The sequence below is a fragment of the Bombina bombina genome, chromosome 8, assembly GCF_027579735.1.
Source record: "Bombina bombina isolate aBomBom1 chromosome 8, aBomBom1.pri, whole genome shotgun sequence".
NCBI classification, from domain to species: Eukaryota; Metazoa; Chordata; class Amphibia; order Anura; family Bombinatoridae; genus Bombina; species Bombina bombina.
The window spans coordinates 201,936,049-201,962,580 of NC_069506.1; positions in this window are offsets into that span (position 1 = coordinate 201,936,049).

Here is a 26,532-nt window from a genome sequence, read left to right on the forward strand (position 1 = left end):
AGGGTTAGATTTAGGGGTTAATACATTTAATATAGTGGTGGCGACATTGGGGACGGCAGATTAGGGGTTAATAAATATAATGTAGGTGGCGGCGGTGTCCGGAGTGGCAGATTAGGGGTTAATAAGAATAATGTAGGTGGCGGCGATGTTAGGGGTGGCAGATTAGGGGTTAATAATTAACTAGTGTTTGCGTTGCGGGAGTGCGGCGGTTTAGGGGTTAATATGTTTATTATAGTGGCGGCGATGTCATGAGCGGCAGATTAGGGGTTAAAATTTTTATTATAGTGTTTGTGATGCGGGAGGGCCTCGGTTTAGGGGTTAATAGGTAGTCTATGGGTGTTAGTGTACTTTTTATCCCTTAAGTTATGAGTTTTATGCTACGGCGTTGTAGTGTAAAACTCATAACTACTGACTTTAGAATGCGTTACGGATCTTGGAGGTAGATGGTGTACCGCTCACTTTTTGGGCTCTCAGGACAGACTCGTAATATCAGCGCTATGGAAGTCCCATAGAAAAAAGGGTTTACGAAGTTAACGTAAGTCGTTTTGCGGTAAGGCCAAAGAAGTGTGCAGTGCCCCTAAACCTGCAAGACTCGTAATACCAGCGGTAGTGAAAAAGCAGCGTTAGGACCTGTTAACGCTGCTTTTTCAGCTTAACGCAAAACTCGTAATCTAGCCATTGGTTTGTTAAAAAAAAAACCTGCAGGACACACACGCTTAAAGTTTAGTTCTTGTATATGTTTTAATAGAAATTTTGGATTATAAAGTATATGGCTGCTGTAACAACTTGAATTTGCATGAAAAATACCATTTATAAAGATACAAAGAATTTCTCAAAAAAGTTGAAAACTAGAAATGAAAAAAAAATGTATTTTTAACATTATGAAATTTAAAAGACATCTATACATACATAGGAAAATAATAATAATCATAGTGATGCTTAATGGATACAACTACAGTTTTGTATGAAATCACAACCTTTGCTAATTAAAGAGACACTAAGATGAAACTTTACAAACTGGCTGCCATAGGCCAGGCTGATTTTCTTGTTCATGTAAAAATGTAGCTTAAATTTAAAGGGATACTAAAGTCCAAGTTAAACTTTCATGATTCATATAGGGCATGTAATTTTGAACAATTTTCTAATTTACTTTTATTATCAAATTGGCTTTGTTCCCTTGGTATTCTTAGTTGAAAGCTAAACCTAGGTAGGCTCATATGTATGCTGATTTCTAAGCCCTTGAAGGCTGCCTCTTATCTGAATGCATTTGACAGTTTTTCTCAGCTAATGAGTGTTAGTTCATGTGTTTCATCTAAATAACCTTGTGCTCACGCACATGGAGTTATTTAAGAGTCAGCACTAATCTATAACAGTGTTGGTTATGCAAAACTGGGGAATGGTAAATAAAGGGATTATCTATCTTTTTAAACAATAACATTTTTGGTATTTACTATTCCTTTAAAGGGACCTGGAAAAAAAGTTTCATTATTAATGTAGAGCGTGCATGTATCTCCTTTCCGTGACTTAATAAGATAGAATAACTAGGTAGGTTCAGGAGTATGCACTTGTTGAGTACTAAATGGCGGAAATGTTTACAACAATGTATAGTGCTCAAGACGTGCAATCTCATGAGCGTATCTAGCTATGTTTTTATAAAAGAGGGCTAAGTTACAACATGATTCTATCTGAGTATTGAAAGTTTAATTTGGACTTCCATGTCCCTTTAACAATAACTATAAAAGTTAGGTTAATATCGAAAATCTGAATTTAGTGATGAATGGACATAAGAAGCTCTGAGACACAGTCCTGTAATAAAAACATAGTCTTCAGTTATTGTAGAAAGACACGTTCTTTTACATTGTTAAATAAAACCATATCTGTGTGCTGAGTGTTGTTTTTTTTTTAGGATCTCAAGATAAAAATAGTCTTTATTTCTATAGACTTAAAGGGACATGATACTAAAATCTATATGTAAAAAGAAAAGATTTTACCTCAAATGTCCTAAATAGCCCCAGTTCTCTGTTCTTGTGTGATTATCTATGAAGTCTCTTCAGTGCTACAAAGTCCCTTTTAGAAATGCAAATTTTAGTCTTAGGGGCCGATTTATGAAAGTGCGAGCGGACATGATATAATGTAGCGTATCATGTCCGCCGCAGATCGATAAATGCAGACAGTGCTGTCTGCATTTATCATTGCATAAGCAGTTCTTGTGAACTGCTTGTGCAATGCCGCCCCCTGCAGATTTGCGGGGGTGTCAATCAGCCCAATCGTATAGGATCGGGCGGATTGATATCCGCATCCTCCGAGCAGACGACAAGTTATGGAGCAGCGTTCATTCGGAGCTTGATAATTCGGCCCCTTAGAGTTCTTAACTTTCTATGCATGGTTCTGTATATAAAATAAAGACACCTACTTTCCATTGGTAGTTCTTGCACGCACAGCCTCACAATAAAGGACTAACCATTTAACACATTACCACATTCATCTTCATTAACACCCTTTTGGAACCATGTATCTTTGTTTATTTTTATCTTCTATACATATTGTCAGTCAGCAAAGAGTTCTGCATTTAGCATTACCCTTCCTGTAATGTGGCTAGTGATTGGAATGACACAAGGTGACTGTAAGGAACCTTCACACGGCACAGTACTTTTAGTGAACCGGCACGCTACCCTCTCTTGTATCAGTGATATGAAGGTTTAAGTTAAATAGAATGTTCTTAAAAATTCTGAAAATAATTTAACTCTTTTAAATTGGGTGGACTTTGATGTATATCCTTTAAAAATCTATATTATTTAAAGCTCAATATTGGCTATTTGAGGGCCTTGTTGACACACTCATTTCAGCAGTGTGATTGTTGCCAGCAAGTACCCCACCCAAAATAGCTGGCTATTTAGACATACAGATGTATATAAATATAGGAGTGCTTTTTGTTTTCAGCTATTTAATCATTTTTTCTTTTATTCATTTTCATGTATAAAACATTTATAATTTATATTATGCTGGTAGACAGCACTACACCACATTATCCTGGCAATAAACGTTTTAACATAGGAGATAAAAAATCCATTTATATTTCTTTGCTTAATTCAGACGTCAAAATTTTGGCCAAGGTATTAGCCAACAGGCTAAACAAATTCCTACCCCAGCTGGTCTCGACAGACCAGATTGGATTCATCCCTGCCCGTGAAGCCAGAGATAATGCTCTCAAAGTCATCCAGCTAATCACTCACGCACACATTAATTCTATCCCTCTTGCACTAGTTTCAACAGACGCAGAGAAAGCATTTGACTGGTTAAACTGGTCATTCATGCTCCAGACCCTGATCAAACTTGGATTTGGCCCTAATTTAATCAATAATGTCTTCTCGTTGTATTCTGCACCTAATGCCAAAGTGCGAGTGAATGGTACTCTCTCCAAAACATTCTTAATCAATAACGGGACATGCCAGGGATGCCCCCTTTCCCCACTCCTATTTGCCCATACCATAGAGTTCTTAGCTAACAAGATTCGTGCTAACACAGAGATAAAAGGCATTACGGTAAGTCATACTGAACATAAGCTTGCGATGTATGCAGATGACATTCTCTTAACAATATCGGATACCATACCAACACTTTGGGCATCACTTGCAGAATTTGCGGAACATGGGGCAGTCTCAGATTTTCTTCTGAACCCCTTAAAGACTGAAATTCTTTTTTTTTTTTTCTTTTTTTTAAAAACAAGATTTATTTCATGAACATTTGCAAATTTACAACATAAAGGAGATACAATAAAATGGTAAGGTTACATCTCACATTGCGTTACATATATTATCAGTTAGAACCTTAGTGACAAAAATCAAACGCTGGGGATAATAATATTTTGCTTATCCAGGTCAAACCTTGCTTTGCTTGTGGCATATTTTAATTAAGGTACTATTGAACCAATGTTTTCCATAACCCAGTACAAAAAGTATATTTAATGAAATGTTCACGCGCATTACTCAGTAGTGCATTCCATGAAGGAAAAAGAAGAGAAGGGAAAGGAGGAACAAGAGAATAAGCGGCCAGGGGAACAGAAAAAGAGGAGGAGAGAAAAAAAAAAGAACATCCGAGTCAGCACACACCCAAGATCACATCAAGACCAACTCCTCTACTATTATCAGCATTTTATATGAAAGACTGAAATTCTTAACATAACAGAACCCCCTAGACTTTTTGAAAGCTTACAACGTCAATCAAAATAGAGTTGCGCACCCTGAAGTACCTGGACATTACCCTCACATCTAAAGTGGGGGAATTGGTAGATCTCAATTATAAGCTGTAATGCTTGTGGGATATTTCCCTATCAGACCAATCCTGGCCAGTAGTCTTCTTATCCAGGCGTCAAGTGGCAAGATAAGGAAATATCCCATAGAAATGAAGAAATAATAAATGAGGATGCAATCCAATGCTCACAGTAGAGATGAGGGAACAGGGAAGTAGTCAAAGACAGGACGAGGAAGGCACCAGGAAGACAGTCCGATCATTCAGGGTACCAAAGGGTAATGCAGAGAGTGGTGAATAACGCAAAATCCGGCAACAGGCAGGCAATCCAAGGAAGAAGCAATTGAGGAGTTAAAATAGGAGAGAGGTCAGAGACGAGCAAAGTTCGGCAACAAAAGGCAATCCAGCAGTTCAGGGGTTAATCAGAAGAGTAGTCAGAGACAAGCAGAGTTCAGCAACAATAAGGCAATCCAGCAGTTCAGGGGTTAATCTGAAGAATGGTCACAGACAAGCAGAGTTCAGCAACAGTAAGGCAATCCAGCAGTTCAGGGATTAAACGGTAGAGTGGTCACAGACAAGCAGAGTCCAGCAACAGTAAGGTAATCCAGCATAAGCAGAGTAAGAGAAAATAACATCCAGGGAGCACAAGACAACCTATACTTGGGCAAGGTATAGGAAGTGAGGAGGTACTTAAAGGATAGCAGGTACTTAAGGATAGCAGACAGGTGAGCTGCATCAGAGGCAAGACCTAGCGTACAGTGGTGACGTCATTGCCACATGCCACAACGACCGCTGCAACCATGGCAACGGCCGTGGGAGGAGAGTGCCGAGCCGCCGCCGGGACAGAGCGGCGTGACACAGCCCCCTTCTTAAAAGGGTACCTCAGGGACCCAAAGATAGCTTGGAGGGATGAGTAGCATGAAACCTGGAGACTATAAAGATGGAGCATGCATATCATGGGCTGGAATCCAGGAACGATCCGCCACAGAGTAACCCAGTGCACAAGGTATTGAAGTTGCCTACGCCTGTATCTGGAGTCCAGGATCTTAGCGACCTTATATTCTGCTTCACCATGAATCAAGAGCGGAGGAGGAGGTCTCAGTCGAGTTTATCTGTTTGTGATGTAGGGCTTGAGCAGTGAGATGTGGAAAACTGGGTGTATGCACAGGGTTCTGAGCAAAGCCACTTTGTATGCAACAGGAGATGGTCTTTCCTTCTAAATACAGGGAGAGTCTAAAGCGGCATTCATTACTTGTGGAAATACAGAACCTGGCCACCAGGAGGAGGCAAAGACACCCCAGCCAAAGGCTTAAATACCTAGCCCACTTCCCTCATCCCCTAGTCATTCTTTGCCTTTCGTCACAGGAGGATGGCAGAGAAGTGTCGGCAGGTTTGGAGCTTAGTCTCTTTTTTGGGGTGGTACCGGATTAATTTTTCTAACTATGCAGGAATGTTCTTTGAATTCCTTTTTCAGTGATTTATTCCGTCTGTAGATGTTTTTCTACATGACATTGCCCCTTTGTTGTTCTAAATGGAAAGGGGTTTTTCCCTCAGGGAATCTTGCCTTGATGGTCTTGGGACTTCAGAGGCTTGGTTGCCTTCTATATTGTTAATGAAGGAGTGTTTTTTCTTCCTAAATAGGAAGAGTCCACAGCTGCATTCATTACTTTTGGGAAATAAGAACCTGGCCACCAGAAGGAGGCAAAGACACCCCAACCAAAGGCTTAAATACTCCTCCCACTTCCCTCATCCCCTAGTCATTCTTTGCCTTTCGTCCTAGGAGGTTGGCAGAGAAGTATCAGAAGTTTGTTTTGTCTCTTATGGAGGGTAGTACTCTTTGACATGGGGCGGGAGCTTTAAGTAATTCTTTCAGTCTCTCAGTGAGGGCCTGGATGAAAGAGTCCGGAGATGCAGGGAGAGTCTTTCAACAAAACCATCCAAACCCTTATTAACAGCTCCACAAGCAATCAGCATTGTCGAACTTTGCTTTGCTGCCTGCTTTCTTCTCTCAAGTCCATGGCGGAGGCGTTGCTGCTATTTGTCACACTTGAAGGGTCCATGTGACTGTTCCACGGCATCGATTCCGGTAAGATCGTTTCATTTTACTTCATAAGAATGTACTGTAATTTTTTGTTTTCCGTAAGGAACTATCTTGCGGGATTTATTAAGTACATATATATAGGGTCTCAGTGAGGCTCCTTTGGTATCTTGAAATTGAGGGTTAATATCTCCCGAGGGGGATTATTGAACAGGGGGGGGGTTGTTATGTGATTCAATCTGCTTATGTGTAGTGTTAACTGGGCTTTTGGCTTTGAACACAAAGGCCTTTGGTAGTGACGCGACCTTATGGTTGGTCGTGCATTTTTTGGACTGTACGGTTCACCTTGTGACTGGACGTGTTTACATTCTGGTCTTCCATTTCCGCATTTCTGACCGTGTGGTGACTGAAAAATTAGAGTCTGCTAGTGTCTGGTTCTAGGAGGTGGTGAGTGCCCCAGCAATTGTGGGTATCAGGTGCCGTTTAAATTTTTTCTTTATTCTTTAATTCTCTATCTAGTTATGGAGGATTTTGACGCTGAGACTGTTCAAATTTCAGATTCAAATTATTTGTCTTGTGAAGAATCAGTTATGTTCGATATGCCGTATTAGAGCACCCTGTTCCTCAGGCTCGGGGAATCAGGGGTCTGCTGAGCCATCCGCCTCTGGGGGTTCTGTCCTCCGAGAGGCGAGTTCCCTACCGCTCCCTCCTACTACACATGCGGGTAACCAAGATTATGTTTATCCCTCCTTACAGGGCGGCTTGTTCCCCCCGGAGGTTGCAGCTCGTTTTAGCTTTCACATATTTTTTGCGATTATGCGTCTGCAAAGTCCAGATGTTTATTTGCGTTTGTGCTCGTGCCCGATTGTCCCGGGTCTACCGGCCTTGGGTGGGCCTATACAGTTCCCTGCGGGTGTAGCTGTCCCTGAGTATTGTGCCTTTCATTACAGAATAGTGCGTCTTCAAATTTTACTCAGACACGTTTTTGAGTTATTAGAGGATCCTATCCTTAACGGATACGGGAATCCGCAGTATTATACTTCGAATGGCTCACCTCATTAGACATGAGGGGATGACGTAATCCAAATTGTCTGCTTTTTGAGATCTTTCCCAATTTTTTGTTGGCAGATCAGGGTTCCGTGTGGCTGGTCCTGCGGGTATGCCTATTTTCTTCCTGGGCGTTAACCTACGGGTTGCCTTATATTTTCCTTTATCCGGTTAGGATGCCTTTTATTTTCGATTATGTGTTTCATTCGGGAACTTCTGGGATCAATTCTCTCTGGTTGCTTCTTCGGAAGTTTGTTAAGGGACATATTAGTCCTATGTTTGTCTGTTTTACCTTCACCTCTGAGGGAGGATTTAGGCAGCTTGACAGTTATGACCCCAGCTGCGGGTGGCCCTGCTGGGATTCAGATCTTCTGTCCTGTGGCTTATTCATACACGTGGCGCCTGTTCTGCCTGGCTGGTCCGGTGGGGCGCTGAGTGCTCACAATTATTATTTTGTGTGTTTTCTTGTTCAGTTAAGCTCTCTAAAAGGATCCGTATGGCAGGGAGGATTGTGTCAGTCCTTATTCAGCCTTCAATCTGGTTGACCGGGTCAGTTGAGTTCCGCTGCGTCACTATTTTTACTCCGATTGCATCAGGGCCTAGAGTTTCTTTCCTCTCTTGGGAGGATTGGGGGCTTAGCTCCTCCTTACCGCCATTTTGGGAGGTTTGGCCTTTTAAGGCTCTGGAATTGTCATTGGACTTGTTCCTGCTGGGGTTCTCTTCTTGAGACCTTTCGGACTTCGTCTATTCCTCTGGTTGCTTAGAGGGACCTGGTTCCCTTCCTAGATTGGTTCCTTTGTAGGGACATGGGCAGTGTGGTCTCCTTGAACTCTGTTTTAGGGTTTCTTCCCCAGAGCTGGGGGATGCTCCGCATCCTTCTTTCATCTTCTCCTCTGTTTTTAGGGGAGTGATGTGGAGACTAACTTTTGTTCGAGTGACTTTGTCCTTGAGGTTTCCCCTTGTTCTTTGCTTCCTTAGTTCCTTGGAGCATTGAACTCTGGCAAGGGGTGGTCTCGTCTTTTTACTTGGACATTGTATGATTATCTCCCGGGGGTCTGGTTTTTATATCAAATGGGGGATTTCAGTTTCCGGGTTCTTGTTTGTTTGGGGGCTCGGACCTCTCCTCACTCTGGTTCTTCCGGTGGCTGAGGTTCTCACTCAGCATTTCCTTGGTGAATCCTTTTGCGGGTTGTACCGGACTGGTAGGATCTAGAGCTGGTCCGGGGTTCCCCAGTTACAGGAAACTTTGGCTGTGTACAGCCAGCTGTAGTAGCCTGATGGTTAGCTTAGCTGCCTAGCAAGCGGAAGGTTTGCAGTCTAAAATAAGCTGCAGCTATTTGCACCTTGATTGTGTGCTAGCAAGCTGTTTACTAGTTGAACTGGTTCAGTTGGCCAGGTTTTTCTAGGTGCCGATGCTCCTTGGGCTTGCCTTTTGCCTATTGGTCGGTTTCCCTTGGTCGGCTTGCTGAAATAGTGTGATGGCTTAGCTGCTCTGCAAACAAAGGGTTCGCTGTGGAACCACCACAGCTATGGCACCTTATCTGTGTGCTAGCAAGTTCAATCTTCAGGGGATTCCTTCCAGATCAGGGTGTTGGAGACAGGGCCGCCATCAGGGGGTGACAGGGGTGACTCCTGTCAGGGGCCCAATGGGCTTGGGGGGCCCCATGAGGCAAGAACAAAAAAAAAACATTTTTTTTTTTTTTAAATTTTGGCAGCCACCAGTGGGTACTACAGCAGAGTGCTAATTGAGCATGGGAAATGTTATTACAAGGAGTAAAGTATTAACATTTGAGAGGATTTCTGAGTGTGCACTAAACCACTATGCACAATGTGAGACAGACTTGGCACTTTGTTTGTACAGTGTGTGCCTGAGTCAGACGGCAGATCACTTTCATTTGCAGAGGAGGTAGGACTTACTTAGCAAATGTTTTTTATTTCTTTGTGCAATTTAAGATTGTAACTTCAGTGTGGTAGTAGTTGTATGGTGGGGCCAGGGGTCCATAAAAACACATTTTTTTAGCAGCAGTGTATTTATGATTATTTGACAATGCTGTAGAAATTCTATATTTAAAACCATGCAGAAATGTTTCCTTCTCAATACACAAATGATATATATTACATTCCAGTTTACTGCCCCTTTATGCAAGGACTTTCCAGATACAAGGAGGCATTTTATCTAAGATTTTTACATCTGCATAACATGTTATACTCTCAGACTAAGATTGCTCAGTGTTGGAAATGAGACAGGTTAACTTAAAACTGTTCAGTTTACTCTACAGCTGACTTAATTTTGAAATGCATACCAACAAGCTTAAATCCTGCATTTAACCAGATCTAATGGTATGAGTACCACAGCTTATGGTTCCACCAAGACCATATAGAGTACAGCATTTTCAAAATCCACAAGTACAGCTGACAGATGGGAACATTTGTACACTATATTTGAAGTGGTGCTCTTGGTTGGGGAAAATATCAAACAAACATATGTCAACCTTTTAAAAGTACTTTTCTTCATCTAGCCATCTACCCAGATCATTAATGTACAATTTTGAATTCACAGAATTATTTTTGTTTGCACATTTACAAATATGATTCTTTAAAAAGTGATCTCTTAATTTCTGCATTTTTTTTTATCATGCATGTCACACACTGTTGATTTAGGGGATGCAAGGTGCATAAATGTTTCCTCCTGTGAGTATTTCTGTGGGTGTCTGTGTTTATGTCTTTGTGCTTTGGTTTGTGTCTCTATGAGTGTGTATGTATTTTTTTTTCTGTTGGTATCTCTGTGAGGGTGGGTGTGTATGTCTTTGTGCATTTTCTGTGGATGTCTGTGAGGGTGTGTGCATATGTCTTTGAGCTTTTTCTATGGGTGTCTCTGTGAGGGTGGGTGTGTGTTTGTCTTTGTGTATTTTCTCTGGATGCCTCTGTGAGGGTGGGTGTGTATGTCTCTGTTTTCTGTGGATGTCTCTGTGAGGGTGTGTGTGTGTGTGTATGTATGTCTGTGTTTTCTGTGGATGTCTCTGTGAGGGTGTGTATTTTTTGTGGGTGTCTCTGTGAGGGTGTATGTATGTATTTCTGTGTTTTCTGTGGGTGTCTTTGTGTGTGTGTGTATGTCTTTGTGTTTTTTTCTGAGGCTGCCTCTGTTGGTGTTTCCTTGGGTGTATGTGCAAGTTTGAGTTTGTGTGTGTGTGTGTGTCCATTGTCTGTTCCTTTTTAGGACATTTTGACCTTACTACTGAATATTTACATCTTTCTACAGACTTTGAGACTAATGAGACCTTTCCGGAAGTCACCAATCTACCATTTAACCTTTAAATTATTGTTTAGGCAGTTCAGGGCCCTTCCTTTCAGCCACTGCATGCTGTTGTCATCATTTAGTTGGCATCTTCCTTTACAAAAAGATAATAAGAACTCCATATTTTGTTTTCTAAATCTCCTTTTTTTACAAAACTGTAGTTTACCTCATTACTTGTCAGGTCAATGTAAACAAGTGCTAAGTGTCTGTTTGGGTGTCTGTTTCTGAGTTTCTTTGCGTGTTTGCCTGAGTGTCTATATGTGAATCCTTATGTGTGAGTGTGTGTGTGTGTGTGTGTGTGTGTCAGTGTATGTTACTACCTTTACAACATTTCCAAGTTTAAATAGACACTTAAGAGTAAAGTGCATATACGTTTTAGTCAGTTGGTCAAAAATTGCACATGTCAAAGGAGGGGGGGGGGGCCTGATCAATGGTTAAGTCAGGGGCCCCAAAATTTCTAGTGGCGGCCCTGGTTGGAGATCTGTTCTCTTGGTTCAGCTTATGGCTGTGTTCTGAGGACAGGTGCTCTGTCCTTCCGGCCCCTTGTCTTTTTGGGGGGCTTATATCCTTCTTTCGGAAGTGTGGTCCCTATCTTAATGCTTCTCCTGTCTCAGGAGGTTGGGACAGACGGGTTAACCCATTTCGGAGAGAGGTACGCTCTCTGGGTTGTTCTGCCCATTTGGAGAGTTGCTGGCTCCGCTCTGAGTCTATGTTGGGCCTTTAGCTAGATTTCTAGGTCTACGGCCTTGTAGTAGTCTCCATGTGGTGTTTCGGGGCATCCGAGCACTGTTGTAATGGATGTGCCACTTTTCCGCTCGTTTCTTGAGCTGGGGTTTATCTGGTCCCCTGGTTTCAGACCTGCCGAGGCTTAGGCTGGCCTGGCTGGAGCTAGGTCCTGAGATCTGTTGTTCTTTTTGGATCTTGGGGGCGCATTGATCCTCATTGAGGTTCTGGGCTCTCCTTTTAATTTCGAGACCTATGTGTAGGTCTGGCGGTTCGGTTGCCTAGAGTGTGCCTTCTGTAGTGGAGGTTTAGTACTTTACATTTTGGTAGTCGCTTCTAGCAAGTATTTCTTCTGTGTCATCCTGAGGATGGCTACATGTTCTTGACTCAGGTGTTTACCTTGCCTGGTTCTGCTTCATGTAATTTTGCCTGAATACTTCAGTGTTCTGAGAATGTTTGGCCTCCGTTTTCAGTCATCCCTAGCCGCTGGTTGACTTGCTGCCTGGCAAGTGAGGGGTTGCTCTTTGAAACCAGCTGCTGCTGCTTGCGCCTTGATTGTGTGCTAGCTAACTGTTTCAATCCTTTGCAGGATGTTGGGAGAACCTTTTCTCTGTTCTGCTACCTGGTCCTAAACCTTGTGGTTTCTATTTAGATTTGGCGTTGCCTCACCTTGTTGTCCTGACCCATTTAGGTCTTGCGAGCTGGGTTTCATCTCAGGGTTTTCCTCTTCTGACGTTATGGTAACCTTCGGTTTCCATTTGGTTCTTCCTTGCCTTATTCCTTCGGGAGTTTCGACTGGGGTTCCCTTCGCTAGTAAAGGGTGTGTGGTGGGGGACCGACTGTTGGGCGACGGTGTCTCCTGGAGGAATTTTGGTTCAGTTGAGTCTGATGTTGTGGTCTCTAGCTAGGCTTCCGGGCTATCTGCTGGTCAGTGTCCTTGGGGCCTTTTCCCTTTCTGTTTTTCTCGGCTTCGGACGTAGCATTTTTTTTTTTTTGTTGGGTAGGGCTTTCAGGCCTGGGGCCCTCAGATTGGGCCGCCTATTGTACCCTTCCGTTTTGGCATTCAGTGTCCTCTATAGCTTGGGTATTGTTCTCCCAAAAGTAATGAATGCAGCTGTAGACTCTTTCCATTTAGGAAGAAAAACATAAATTATGCTTACCTGATAATTTTCTTTTCTTCCGATTGAAAGAGTCCATAGCTCCCCACCCATCTTTTTTATGTGGGGCGTCTTTTTTTTTATTCTTCTGACACCTTTTCACCCTGATATTTCTTCTACTGTTCCTTGTTCCTCGGCAGAATGACTGGGGGATGAGGGAAGTGGGAGAAGTATTTAAGCCTTTGGCTGGGGTGTCTTTGCCTCCTCCTGGTGGCCAGGTTCTTATTTCCCAGCTGTGGACTCTTTCCATCGAAAGAAAAGAAAATGATCAGATAAGCATAATTTATGTTTTTTTCACTTGACCGGGGAATCATTGGGTTTCTAGCTTCCTCAGAGGTTATGGCTCAGTTCAAGATCTGTGATGGCTTCTTGGTTTTTGGGAATTAGATCTTTATGGTTCTGATTGTTGGGCGGCTATCTGGTCCTCCAAACATTATTTTTCCTTTTTACTTCTGTTGCAGCAGCATCGGGAGAATGGGTTGGTTGCAGGCTGTGGTGCCCTCAGACTTGTGCCGTCTTCCATTTTGCCCTCCCGTTAGCATTCAGTGTCCTCTGTAGCTTGGGTATTAGTTCCCACAAGTAATGAATGCAGCTGTGGACTCTCCCTGTATTTAGAAGGAAAACAAATTATGACTTACCAGATAATTTCCTTTCCTTTGATACAGGGAGAGTCCACAGCTCCCGCCCGTGTTCTCTGAAGGGCGGCCCTAAATTTATTTTGTTTTCTTCTGGCACCTTTTTCACCCTGATATTTCTCCGACTGTTCCTTGGTCTCTCGGCAGAATGACTGGGTGATGAGGAAAGTGGGGGAGATATTTAAGCCTTTGGCTGGGGTGTCTTTGCCTCCTCTTGGTAGCCAGGTTCTGTATTCCAACAAGTAATCAATGCAGCTGTGGACTCTCCCTGTATTGAAAGAAAGGAAATTATCTGTTAAGTCATAATTTATGTTTTTAAGGACCATGTAAGGACCGATATATCTAGGCCCTAATTTATGACAGGGTTGACGTAATTGAACTTGTCGGGTAGAGGCCAAGACGCGTGAACCTACTGAAAAGGCAGTGAGTTCAGTAAAGTGATGTTCTGCAGCAGGAACCCATGTAGACTGAGTGGAAAGAGGAAAGACATGAGGCTGATATCCCGCTGCGACTTGAAATAGAGAACATTGCAAAGAAAAGTGCCAGTGGGTGTTCTTTGCCAGATCGGGTATTATTATTATTATTATTATTATCAGGTATTTATAAAGCGCCAGCAGATTACGTAGCGCTATACAAGAAATAATGGAACATTACAGGGATGCATTAAATACACAAACAAGTACAATTGTAGGTGAAATAATTGAGTTATACAAAAGGAGAGGAATGCCCTGCCCTTGAGCACAATCAGTAGTAGTTAACTTTTAATACAAAGTGGCCTACAGGTAGAGAGGCTCTCAAGCTTACAATCTAAAGGAGAGGGATTGGACACAAAAGGTGAGGGAGAAGGGAAATATGTCTGATATAAGGCAGTGTAAACAGAGTGAGTGAAATGTGTGGTGAGTAAATGAGGGTTGGGAAAGTGTAACAGAATATGATAAAGTGTCAGTTCAGAGGCTGTGAGTGTGAAGTAGTGTCTCTATCCTGGATCATTAGTGACAGCTGCACCTAATTGCTGTAAAAACCAGGGTGGGAGGCTTGGCAGGCTAGTGCATGCAGAGAGTCTGTAGGATTGTTGTTGCAATGAGGTCTGTGTGAGAAAGAGAGTTTTAAATTAAAAACTATCTGTTAATAAAGGGTAGGTGTATGAGGGGGGAAGGTTTAGCTGGGAGAGGGGAAATGTTAAAACCCAGAGTCTGTAGAATTGTTGTTGCAATGAGGTCTTCAAATGTTTGTTTGCAGAAATGGATCTTTAAAATGTATGTTTGCAGAGAGTCTGTAGGATTGTTGTTGCCAGTAGGGACATAGAGAATTGACATAGGCTCTGAGATAGATTCAACCCAGATAACCGTATGATGGTCAGAAGGAGGCAGGTCCACAACAAAATCCATGGTTATGTGTGTCCAAGATTGTTTGGGAATAGACAATAGTTGAAGTAAGCCATGAGGCTAAGATTGGGGAGTGTTATAAGCAGCACAAGTTAGACAGGCTTTTGACATACTTTTGAGAGTTAGACTTAATGGTAGGCCACCATACAATGTTGGGAAAGACGTTTATAGGTTCTTGTCAAACCAGGATGTCCTGATAGTTTGCTATCATGAGCCCAGGATAACACAGGAATGTGTAAAATGGGAGGTACAAAAAGGATCTTAGGTGCCGCAGGGGCTTCAGGAGGTTTTCTTGACTGAGCATGTTGCAGTCTTTTAAGAAGAGAGGTGTTAAGCTGAGCAAGTACACAGGAAGGAGGAATGATATGTTCGGGAGGAACTTCAGAGGAATCACTAGACTGTGGAAACTGACGGGAAAGTGCATCAGCCTTTTTGCTCTTAGTCCCAGGAAGATAATAGACTATGAAGTTAAAACGGGAAAAGAATAAGGCCCATCTGGCCTGTCGAGGATTTAGTCAGTGAGCAGTTTCTAAATACGTCAAGTTTTTGTTATCAGTAAGGATCTGAATGGGGTTGGCAATACCCTCTAGCCAATGTCGTTTAAAAAGGAGGAGGAAGTGAGCGCTAAAAGCTTAATAGGCTGAGCATATGATACAATTCTAGACTTCAGTGAAAAGTGATCACAATTTAATAACATAAAATAAAAACACGGTTAAAAGAGGTATATGTTAAAATTAAAAAATATTAGATAATAGAAAACAGTAACCTAATACTAACATGGATCCATGAAAAAAGGTAGAGCTATAAAAAATACAATACAAATACAATTACAATATAATAAATACCAAATGTAAATAAAATAAATCCTATAAGAACTGATAGGGAATCTCTTCCCTAGATACACACAAAAAGGTGCAGATAGCGTTTCAGAGATCACAGTGTGTAGAGGTCACAGTGATCAGAATTTACAACAGTAAACATACATTTAGAACGGTTAGTAAATTAGAAAATACGTCCAAACGGTCCAATATCTGAACATCCAAAAGTTCAAAGTCTAATAACTCAAAAATATAAAATAAAGATGATTCCAAACAAGTGTGTGAGTATAAAAATATGGGGTAACCAAATTATATCCAAACTGTGACGTGTCAACAATCCAGTGAATCCAGGTGTGTCAAAACATCAAAAAATCGTGTTGTAAATGAGCGAAAAGAGTGTGTAATAAAAAATCAAAATTGACAAAAACTCCAAAAGGTGTTAAACAGAACTCCAAAAATTAGGATAATATGTGTGAAAATATTATATGGGAGGTGTTGGGTCAAAGTACCAGAGTGAACAAAAATAGAAATAAATGAAAAAATTGATGAAAAAATATACAAACCGTTTTTATCATGATATGGAAAACCGTATTTAATCATGTCTAGCTTTCACTATAATAGGATCTCATAAGTGTCCATTTTTATTGTACACGATCATTTATCTACAATTTGTCCCCACTAGAACACTAGGTACTCTAGCAGACCCTTTGATCGCACATATTTATTATTTTAAAGATTGATTGTTTTTTATACATATCTTAGACAGTGTCAATGGAACATTGGCCCCCTAATCACATATGTAATACCATCATTAACCGGCTTGGATTAACAAAGTGATAGATTTGAGAGTATCACAAAATTCTAAAATTAGAGAAATACAAGTGACATCCGATAAAGAACATTGACGTTATTAATTTGGTTACCCCATATTTTTATACTCACACACTTGTTTGGAATCATCGTTATTTTATATTGTTGGGTTATTAGACTTTGAACTTTTGGATTTTCAGATATTGGACCGTTTGGACGTATTTTCTAATTTACTAACCGTTCTAAATGTATGTTTACTGTTGTAAATTCTGATCACTGTGACCTCTACACACTGTGATCTCTGAAACGCTATCTGCACCTTTTTATGTGTATCTAGGGAAGAGATTCCCTATCAGTTCTTATAGGATTTATTTTATTTACATTTGGTATTTATTATATTGTAATTGTATTTTTACTGTATTTTTTATAGCTCTACCTTTTTTTATGGATCCATGTTAGTATTAGGTTACTGTTTTCTATTATCTAATATGTTTTAATTTTAACATATACCTCTTTTAATCGTGTTTTTATTTTATGTTATTAAATTGTGATCACTTTTCACTAAAGTCTAGAATTGTATCATATGCTCAGCCAAGTAAGCTTTTAGCGCTCACTTCCTCCTACTTTTTAAACAATACTATTCCTAAGTCCGCTAGGGGACTTTTTGGCAGTGAGCATTAGGCTACTATTCTTAGCGCTTGGGCTACTACTATTATTTGTTGCCTCTAGCCAATGTCGCCATTCAGTAAGGGCCATCTTGATGGCTAAGAGTTCACGATTACCCACATCGTAGTTCCTTTCTGCAGGGGAGAATTGCTTGGGGAAAAAAGGCTACAGGATGTAATTTGGAGGTTAAGGGGTTCCTTTTGGTTAGGACTGCACCTGCTCCTATCTCAGAGGCATCCACCTCTAGAGTGAACTGCATGTCGGGGTCGGGATAATGTAGTACAGCAGCAGCACAAAAGGCCTTCTTGAGGAGAGCAAAAGCGTCCATAGCTTCAGGAGGCCAGTTCTTACAATCTCTGTTTCGCTTAGTCAGATCTTTATAAGTTTGCAATAATAGTTTGAGAATGCCAAGAACCTCTGTAGTTCCTTCAGTGTGGTAGGTTGGGGCCATTCTAGGACTGTGGTTAACTTAGTAGGGTCCATGGCAAAACCTTCCTTAGAGATAACATACCCAAGGATCTTGATCAAATTTACACTTCTCCAGCTTAGCTACCAGAGCATTATTTCTGAGACAGAGAAGCACTTGTTTCATATGTTCATGGTGTTCCTCTAAGTTTGAGGAAAATTTAAGGATGTCATCCAAATAAACAATGAAAGTACGATAAAGAAGGTCATGGAAGATGTCATTGATGAAAGCTTGAAAGACAGCAGGGGCATTGCACAGCCCAAAAGGCATTACTAGGTATTCATAATGCCCGGATCTAGTGTTTAAGGCAGTTTTCCATTCATGACCCGAAAAAATGAGAATGAGATTGTATGCCCCACGAAGATCAAATTTCATAAAGTAACAAGCACTCTGTAGTGAATCATGTAAATCTGTGATTAGGGGAATAGGATAGCAGTTTTTGATAGTAATGTTGTTTAGGGTCCTGTAGTCAATGCAGGGTCTCAAACCATCATCCTTTTTACTAACAAAAAAGAAACCAGCCCCAGTAGGAGAGGAGGAAGGGTAAATAAAGCCTTTAGCTAAGTTTTCTTTGATGTATTCCTCCATGACTCTAGTCTCGGCCTTAGACAGCGGATAAGACCTTCCTTTAGGGAGTGGGGCTCTGGGAAACAGGTCACTTTTGCAGTTGTAAGGGCAGTGAGGTGGTAGCACATCAGCTAAATTCTGCATATACCGAGGGAAAGGTAGAAGAAGTCTGAAGGTTGGCTATAGGGGTGTGATAAAATGGAGTAACCTTTGCAAGGCAGGAGTAAAAACAGGATTTGCCCCAGGAGGCCAACTGTCCCTCAGTCCAATCGAATTGTGGATTGTGTTTGCGTAGCCAAGGAAAAAACAAGAATAACTGGTTGAGCAAGAGAATGAATAACATTGAATTGCAATTGTTCAAAATGTAGGACTCCCACAGTCATGGTTAGGGGTGCAGATTTAAAATGGATTAGGCCTGATCCAATGGGAGTGCCCTCCAGAGTGGTTATTTTGAGACACTGTTTTTTTCTGAAGAAGAGGCAAACCTGCGTGAATCATGGAATGTGGTCTAGGAAATTTCCAGCTGCTTCAGAATCAACAAAGGCTTGAACATGGACAGAGTTCTGGAGAAAGGTAAGGGTAATGGGTACCAGGATCTGAGAAGAGTGAGGGGAATTGGTAGTGGCCATGCTTAGAGGTACCCCCCTTCTATCCTCTTAGCATTGGCTTTTCCCAGCCATATGTCACAATTCTTGAGTTGGTGTGAATTAGAACCACAATAAAAGCATAGTCTTAATCTCCTCTGTTTTTCAGATTCAGAGGACTTAAGGGAAGAGAGATCCATGGGTTCCTCCTAAGAAGCAACTGGAGGTGCAGGAGGGGTGAAGGACAGTTTAGTGGGTAGACAGGTAGGAGGACGAGAAAGCAGGATTCTGTGAGTTCTTTCTCTTTCAGCTTGTTGCTCCTGAAAGCGTGAATCCAGATTGATGCAAAGTTCTATAAATTCATCCAGGATAGAAGGAACATCACGATAAATGAGCTCATCCTTGATGCGTTCATGTAGAACTCTCCGGAAGGTTGCTCTGAGAGCACTGCAGTCCCAAGCTGGTCTCGTGCCAAGGTGCGAAACTCAATGGCATATTGTGCCACAGATCTATTACTCTGGCGGAGATCCAAGAGAGAGTGTTCTGCAGCAGAAGTGCGACCAGAGGTCCCAAACACGGAAGACAATGCAGAAACGAAGGTATTCAGGACTTTAGCACTTTGTTCCAATAGGAGGGAGACCCAGGCTATGGCCTTATCCTTCAATAAGGAAATAATAAAGGGGACCTTTGACTGATGGGACTGGAAGGTATGAGGGTCATTGTGGAAATGCAGTGCAATGGTTGAGAAAACCCCTACAGTCGGTAGTGCCATCATATTTGTCTGGCAATGGTATCCGGGGTATGCTACCAGAAGCAGGAGAGGAGGTTGCGGTACTAGCAGCAGGGGTAGGCTGTGTGACAACAAGAGCAGTGTTTTTGTCTGCAACAAGTGAGGACAGCATAGTAGTAATAGTCTGCAATTTGGAATCCAGACTTTGCAGGTGTGAGGCGTGGGTTCCCAGCATTTGTCCTTGAAGTGAGATTGCTCTAGCTACCTCATTTAGGTCCATGGCCCAAGTATAAGGTACTACTCATGGGATATTTCCCTATCAGACCAATCCTGGCCAGTAGTCTTCTTATCCCAGCATCACGTGGCAAGATAAGGAAATATTCCAGAACAAAGAAGAAATAATAAATGAGGATGCAATCCAATACTCACAGTAGAGATGAGGAAACAGAGAAGTAGTCCCAGAGAGGGTGAGGAAGGCACCAGGAAGACAGTCCAATCCTTCAGGGTACCAAAGGTTGATGCAGAGAGTGGTGAATAAAGCAAAATCCAGCAACAGGCAGGAAATCCAAGGAAGAAGCAGTTCAGGAGTTAAAACAGGAGAGAGGTCAGAGACAAGCAAAGTTCAGCAACAATAAGGCAATCCAGCAGTACAGGGGTTAATCAGTAGAGTGGTCAGAGACAAGCAGAGTTTAGCAACAATAAGGCAATCCAGCAGTTCAGGGTTTAATCAGAAGAGTGGTCAGAGACAAACAGAGTTCAACAACAATAAGGCAATCCAGCAGTTCAGGGTTTAAACGGTAGAGTGGTCACAGACAAGCAGAGTTCAGCAACAGTAAGGCAATCCAGCAGTTCAAGGGTTAAACGGTAGAGTGGTCACAGACAAGCAGAGTTAAGCAACTGTAAGGCAATCCAGCATAAGCAAACAGAGTAATAGAAAGTAACACCCAGGGAGCACAAGACAACCTATGCTTGGGCAAGGTATAGGAAGTAAGGAGGTAATTACATAGGCACAGGGTTGCGCCAAGGATAGCAGACAGGTAAGTGGCATCAGAGGCAAGACCCGGCGTGTGGTGATGACGTCATCGCCGCATACCACAACAACCGCTGCAACCATGGCAACAGCCGTGGGAGGAGAGTGCCGAGCCGCCGCCGAGACAGAGCTGCGTGACATAAGTATATCAGTGTTGCGAGATATTTCCAGCTGGAAAAACAAGAGCATATTGTGGATGGGCCGTATTAACATTTTTAAGATGAACATCCTGCCCAGGGTCTTATATATTTTGCAAACAATTCCCATTTCCACTTCCTCTCACTTGTTACATCAAATGCAAGTAGCAATGGAAGCATACATTTGGAATGGAATAAAACCCAGAATCAGACGAATAACAATCTACTTGCCCAGGGAAAAGGGAGGATTGGGAGTCCCCCAGTTGGAAGAATACCGAAAGGCCATAAACCTACAAAGGTTGACTGAATGGTGTCACTGCCCCACGAACAAGGTATGGACACAAATGATACAATGACAACAATGAAATACTCCTGAGAGGGAATGTTAGTTCCTTAACCTGGGTCTCACCAGCCCGCCGCCATGAATTGATTAAAAAATACCCGTTGCTGGACGATGTGTTTTCAATGTGGGATAAACTTCTACGGTTGGAGAGTTACATTTCCACCCCTTGCTCACCTGTTACACCTGTAAGAGAAAACCCAGATGTAGGGCTAGAGAGTAAGAAACACAAACTTGGATGCTTGTATCCTCTAGCAGATACCACCATAGCTCATACCCTAAGTCAAGGGAAAATCAAAACACAGGCCGAGTTAGCGGACTGGGACGGACAGACATTTTCCTTATGGTATCGTGTAGTGCAACTCACTATTACACTACCCACAAAGACAAGTCTTCATTTAACAGACAAAAAACACCATACGAAAGCCTATGCACAAAGCCTCGGATCTCAAGCCATCTGATCTCACTACTCTACAAACTCCTACTCATGAAAGGGGGTACCAATCTCCCATCTTACACACCCTTGACATAGTGAATTAGGTCAGGAGATAGATCCCAAAGAATGGTTAAAAATAATTGAGAAAGCTAAAAAAATCCTCGGTTTCAGCTAGAATACAATAAATGCATTACAAATTTCTAAGCCATTGGTACCTGACTCCACTATGAGTAAAGATAATTTACCCAAACACTAATGGAGAGTGCTGGAGAGGCTGCGGAGAAGAAGGCACTCTACTACATGTTTGGTGGAACTGCCCACACATCCGTCCCTTCTGGAAATTGGCAGGGTTCTAGGGATCGCCATCCCACTCAAACCAAATTATTTAATTTACCTCGATCTACCCAAGGTATTTGGCAAAGCCAAATACCTTCTTTTGCTCCTGATGCTAAGTAGAGCAAAAGGATTAATCGCCAAATACTGGAAGAGTCTGGTTGGAGACCTGCTTCAACTGGAAAAATACCACTACCTGAAAATTGGTAAAATTGGAACTCATAAAATCATTCAACTGACCTGGGAGGGCATAGATCTTTAACATAGTCTTGGTGTTATGTCTACCCTTGCCTTTTAACTGTTCCATGCAGTCTTTCCTTGCCAATCACACCCCCTCTCGCCTCCATGCAAGCATTCAAACACTCTTCCCCCCTCCCCCCTTTTTCCCCTCCTATTTCTCCCCTCCCTTCTTCCTTCATCCTCCTAACCTGCTTCCCACTACATCATTAACTACCCCCCCCCTCAAGCACACGCATCAGGCTCTTTGTTAGAGCCTTCTTAGATGTGTTAAGAGAATTAGGATTATAACTCTTACTGCACTACATATACTAATCTGATGTGATAGGTATGTTCTTTATTTCATCATAGCAATGTAAACAATGCCAATGATGTTGAAGTTATAAAAAGAAAAATGTTAGCAAACAAGCTCAATGTTTATGTAAATACAAGCTCAACTCTTACCAACAGATTTTTGAATGAACTACTATAAACCTATCAAGGACTATAGCCGTGCGTTTGTTATGCAGAATATTTATTACAATAAAGCTTGTTTGGAAGAAAAAAAAAGTCAATTTAGATGAGCTATTTAAGTTCTTCGATACCTATTTTTTTAAATATTAAAATAATGCTAAGTGAACTGACAGTAATACATTATCAGACAGAAAGAGAGGCACTCTACCAGGAATGACCAACAGCTCAGCAAATTGTTCTTTGACAAGTTACCACCTGGGAGCAGTCTCTTTTAGCCCAATTGTGGTTTTCACAGGGATTTTTCCTGAAATATATCAGTCTAATCTCGCCTAACAAGGTCAGTCCAGCCCCAAAATAGCAGGCAATCCTCAGCACAAAGAACATGGCAACCATTTCAGCTTTCTTTGGGCCATGTCAGTGAGGTGCAGTCATTTTGCTCTAAGCACGTTGGGCAAAAAGTCCACGTCTGGTTTCCCTATAACCCTTAGGGAGACTTCCTCAGGGTCATTATGCAAATACAGAAAGAGAAGCGCTCTACCTGGAACAAGAATGCAATTTTGAGACTTTTCAGTTTACTTATGTTATCAAATTTACTTTGTTCTCTTGGAGTCTATTCTTGAAAAGCATACCTAGGTAGGCTAAGGAGCAGCAATGCACTACTGGGTACTAGCTTGTGATTGGTGGCTACAAGCATACCTCTTATAATTAAAGGGCCATAATACCCAAATGTTTAAACACTTGAAAGTGATGCAGCATAGCTGTAAAAAGCTGACTAGAAAATATCACCTGAACATCTCTAATAAACTTCCCAAATAGACAGTCACCTCATGTTATAAATTCAGGGAACTGTTATAACTCAGCTGAGGTGGGGAGGGCATCTCTAGTAGTGAGTCAGAGGGCGGAGTAATATACGTAAGGGGTCTCCCCATAGTGAATATAGGGCAGATAAGGGGTACTCCAGACCCAAAAATAAGATCCCTAGGAGAGCCCAAGATACGTCTAATATGGTATATGAAACCCTTAAAATAATTACTTTCTTAAAGGATGCAGTACATAAATTTTCCAAAAACGGAACCACTTCTATAATTGACCACTTAGAGGCCTTTGAAAATGCTTTATCTATAATGAACGTTACTAGTGAGCGGTCAAAAATTGAATTTCTGCCCAGGGTATTTGAGGGTAAACATCACAAATTCTTTGCTTCACTAAAGGATTTGAATATTCATTCCTGGAATGAAACGCAAAATCAGTCCAAAAAGGAGTTTGGGAAATATCGCACCAAAACAGCAGCAAAAATAGCTGTATATAGTTTAAAATGTGGCGCGAATCAAAGCCCTATAGAGTTCCTTTCTGTACTGAAAAGTGTGTACAGTATTGCCTGAAGACTACCCCATATTTGAAAGCTCAGAATTTCTAAATTTATTTTTTGAAGCATTGCCCCCGCACATAAAAGTTAATTTAGCTAGAGATTTTGATGAGCACTGCTCATTGGACTGGCTGATCAAATAGAGTACAAAGTTATACTCTATTTGGCAATTCGGTGAACAGGGGCTTAAAAGTGAACCAAAGCCCAACCCCAAAATTGTGGCAGAAACTAGGGTGTCACCTAGCCCCCTCAATTTGGAGTCTAAAAGGAAAGTCTATGCGGAGGTGGCCCGAGAAAACAGGCCATCCCCACAATGTTTTTACTCTGCCCCTCCCCCAACATGGGCTGAGGCACAGAGAGATTATGCTCAAGATGGGGGGCATATCCAGGTAAATAATTATCCCCAAAGAGATGAAAACCCACAAGGTTATCGGTATCCCCGTAAAAGTAAATACCAAAAGTGAAGAAAAATCCCTCAGGATAACCAGACACCCCAAGTAAATAGTGCTCCCCAAAATATTAGCGCTGAACAAGTTGAACCCCAAAGACAACCACGTCAAAATAGGAACAATAGCTATGATTCTGAGGGATCCCAAGGATCCAGGAATCAATACCCTGGGACATAAAAAAATCGGTCCATGGGTAAAGATAGCTTGTCCATTCAAGTGGGTCAACTCAGCACACAAATTAGTAAATTATGTACACTATTTACTAATATGAGTCAAGTTTTGACGGCTCACAACCCTAATAATCCTTTTTAGGGGTACAGCCAGTGGCCAGCAGTGGGCCACAGGCACAGTCATAAATACTGCAGTATTACCTGAGAGAGGGGGGAGAGATATACCAAATAAAGTGATAAATGTCAATAATGGTACTAATCTTGTTCTCTCCCTACAAAGTTATACTCTATTCGGCAGTCCAGTGAAAAGGGGGTTAAAAGTGAACCAAAGCCCAACCCCAAAATTGTGGCAGAAACTAGGGTCTCGCCTAGCCCCCTCAATTTGGAGTCTAAAAGGAAAACCTATGCGGAGGTGGCCCGAGAAAACAGGCTATCCCCACAATGTTTTTACTCTGCCCCTCCCCCAACACGGGCTGAGGCACAGAGAGATTATGCTCAAGATGGGGGGCATACCCAGGTAAATAATTATCCCCAAAGAGATGAAAACCCACAAGGTTATCGGCATCCCCGTAAAAGTAAATACCAAAAGTGTCGAAAATTCTCTCAGGGTAACCAGACACCCCAAGTAAATAGTGCTCCCCAAAATATTAGCGCTGAACAAGTTGAACCCCAAAGACAACCACGTCAAATTAGGAACAATAGCTATGATTCTGAGGGATCCCAAGGATCCAGGAATCAATACCCTGGGACATAAAAAAAATTGGTCCATGGGTAAAGATAGCTTGTCCATTCAAGTGGGTCAACTCAGCACACAAGTTAGTAAATTATGTACACTATTTACTAATATGAGTCAAGTTTTGACGGCTCAGAACCCTAATAATCCTTTTTAGGGGTACAGCCAGTGGCCAGCAGTGGGCCACAGGCACAGTCATAAATACTGCAGTATTACCTGAGAGAAGGGGGAGAGATATACCAAATAAAGTGATAAATATCAATAATGGTACTAATCTTGTTCTCTCCCTACAGACCGGAAATGGATGATTTAGCTGTGATGACGAGCAACCTCAGCCTGGAAACTCTAACAAATCTCTTCCTTTGCATCATTCTCTTAACCTTATTTCCACAGATGCAGTACACAGGAACCCTGTTGATCCTATTACAGAGGGATGGACTGGTAAGAATGAAGTTTCTTCTGCATCAGGTAACGTGGCAGATTCAGGTAACACGTGGCGAAACCCACAGATGTGTTATAATGCCAATTTTATGTGTGAAATGGTAGAAACTGCAGGGAGATATTATGTATTAGCTGAGCTCCAGGATTCAGTCTCCAACACTATCATGGGATTAATTGATACTGGATCTCAGGCAACTATTTTATCCCACAGCTACTACACACAGCTTAATGAGCTAACACCCCACAAACCTAAAATAAAAGAATTTGATGGTTTTACTAATAGGTGTTGGGGGTGACTCTCTAAAAGTCTACTGTACTGCATGGTTAAAACTAAGTCTGGGGAACAGGGTAATAAGACTCCCTGTCATTATAGTGGATCTGCCAACTGATCGTTAAATTATTGGTAGTGATCTCCTGAAGTGATTAAGCACCATAATTGATTGCATAAATAATGTAATCTGGTCACAAGTAAAAAGGCCTATTATGAGCGATCCGGTATATCTCACACCCGACATAACTGTCACGTGGTGGAAGAGAAGCCAGATGCTGTGGAGATTACTTTCAGGAATAACTCTATACCTGAAATCACTATCCTACAAAAAGATGATCAGACTCCTTTAAGTGGCTCTGATGGTAATACTTTTAAAATTTCGCCTGGAAAGATAGCAAATATTTCCTTAGACGGCGATGTATTAACCATATCTCTCCACAAGGGGGGTGCTAAGTTCCCTAAAGGGGGAGGCCACGCTCAATACCTCGCAGGAATTGAGAGAGTTAAAGAGGATCTATTTATCCCTATACTAGTGCATGACCTTGGTAAAACCAAATATGCTAAACTGAACTTAAAACAGGAAGCTAGCTACATAAGCGAAGGCTTATTGCCGCAAATAGCTGAACCTAAAATGATTAAATATCTTTCTCCCCAAGATCTCTGGGTCCAGGACCTAGATGACAGGTGTGAAAGTTATAACATCACAGCTAAATGTTTATTATCTATCTCTATAAGTAATAAATCAGCAAAGCACCTGTTTTTAGTTTCAAATACTCCCCATAATCAAATATACATTGGCAATGATCTCTTACATAGATATGCCATACAAATAGATTTGATTAACTCTTGCCTCTGGAGCAGGTTAAAGGGGGACCCTGAAGTATTTCAGGATGAAAATGCAGCCCTGAAATCAAATTCCTCTTATCCTTAAAGGTAAAGAGAGGTCAGAAATTAAAAACTTCTGAAA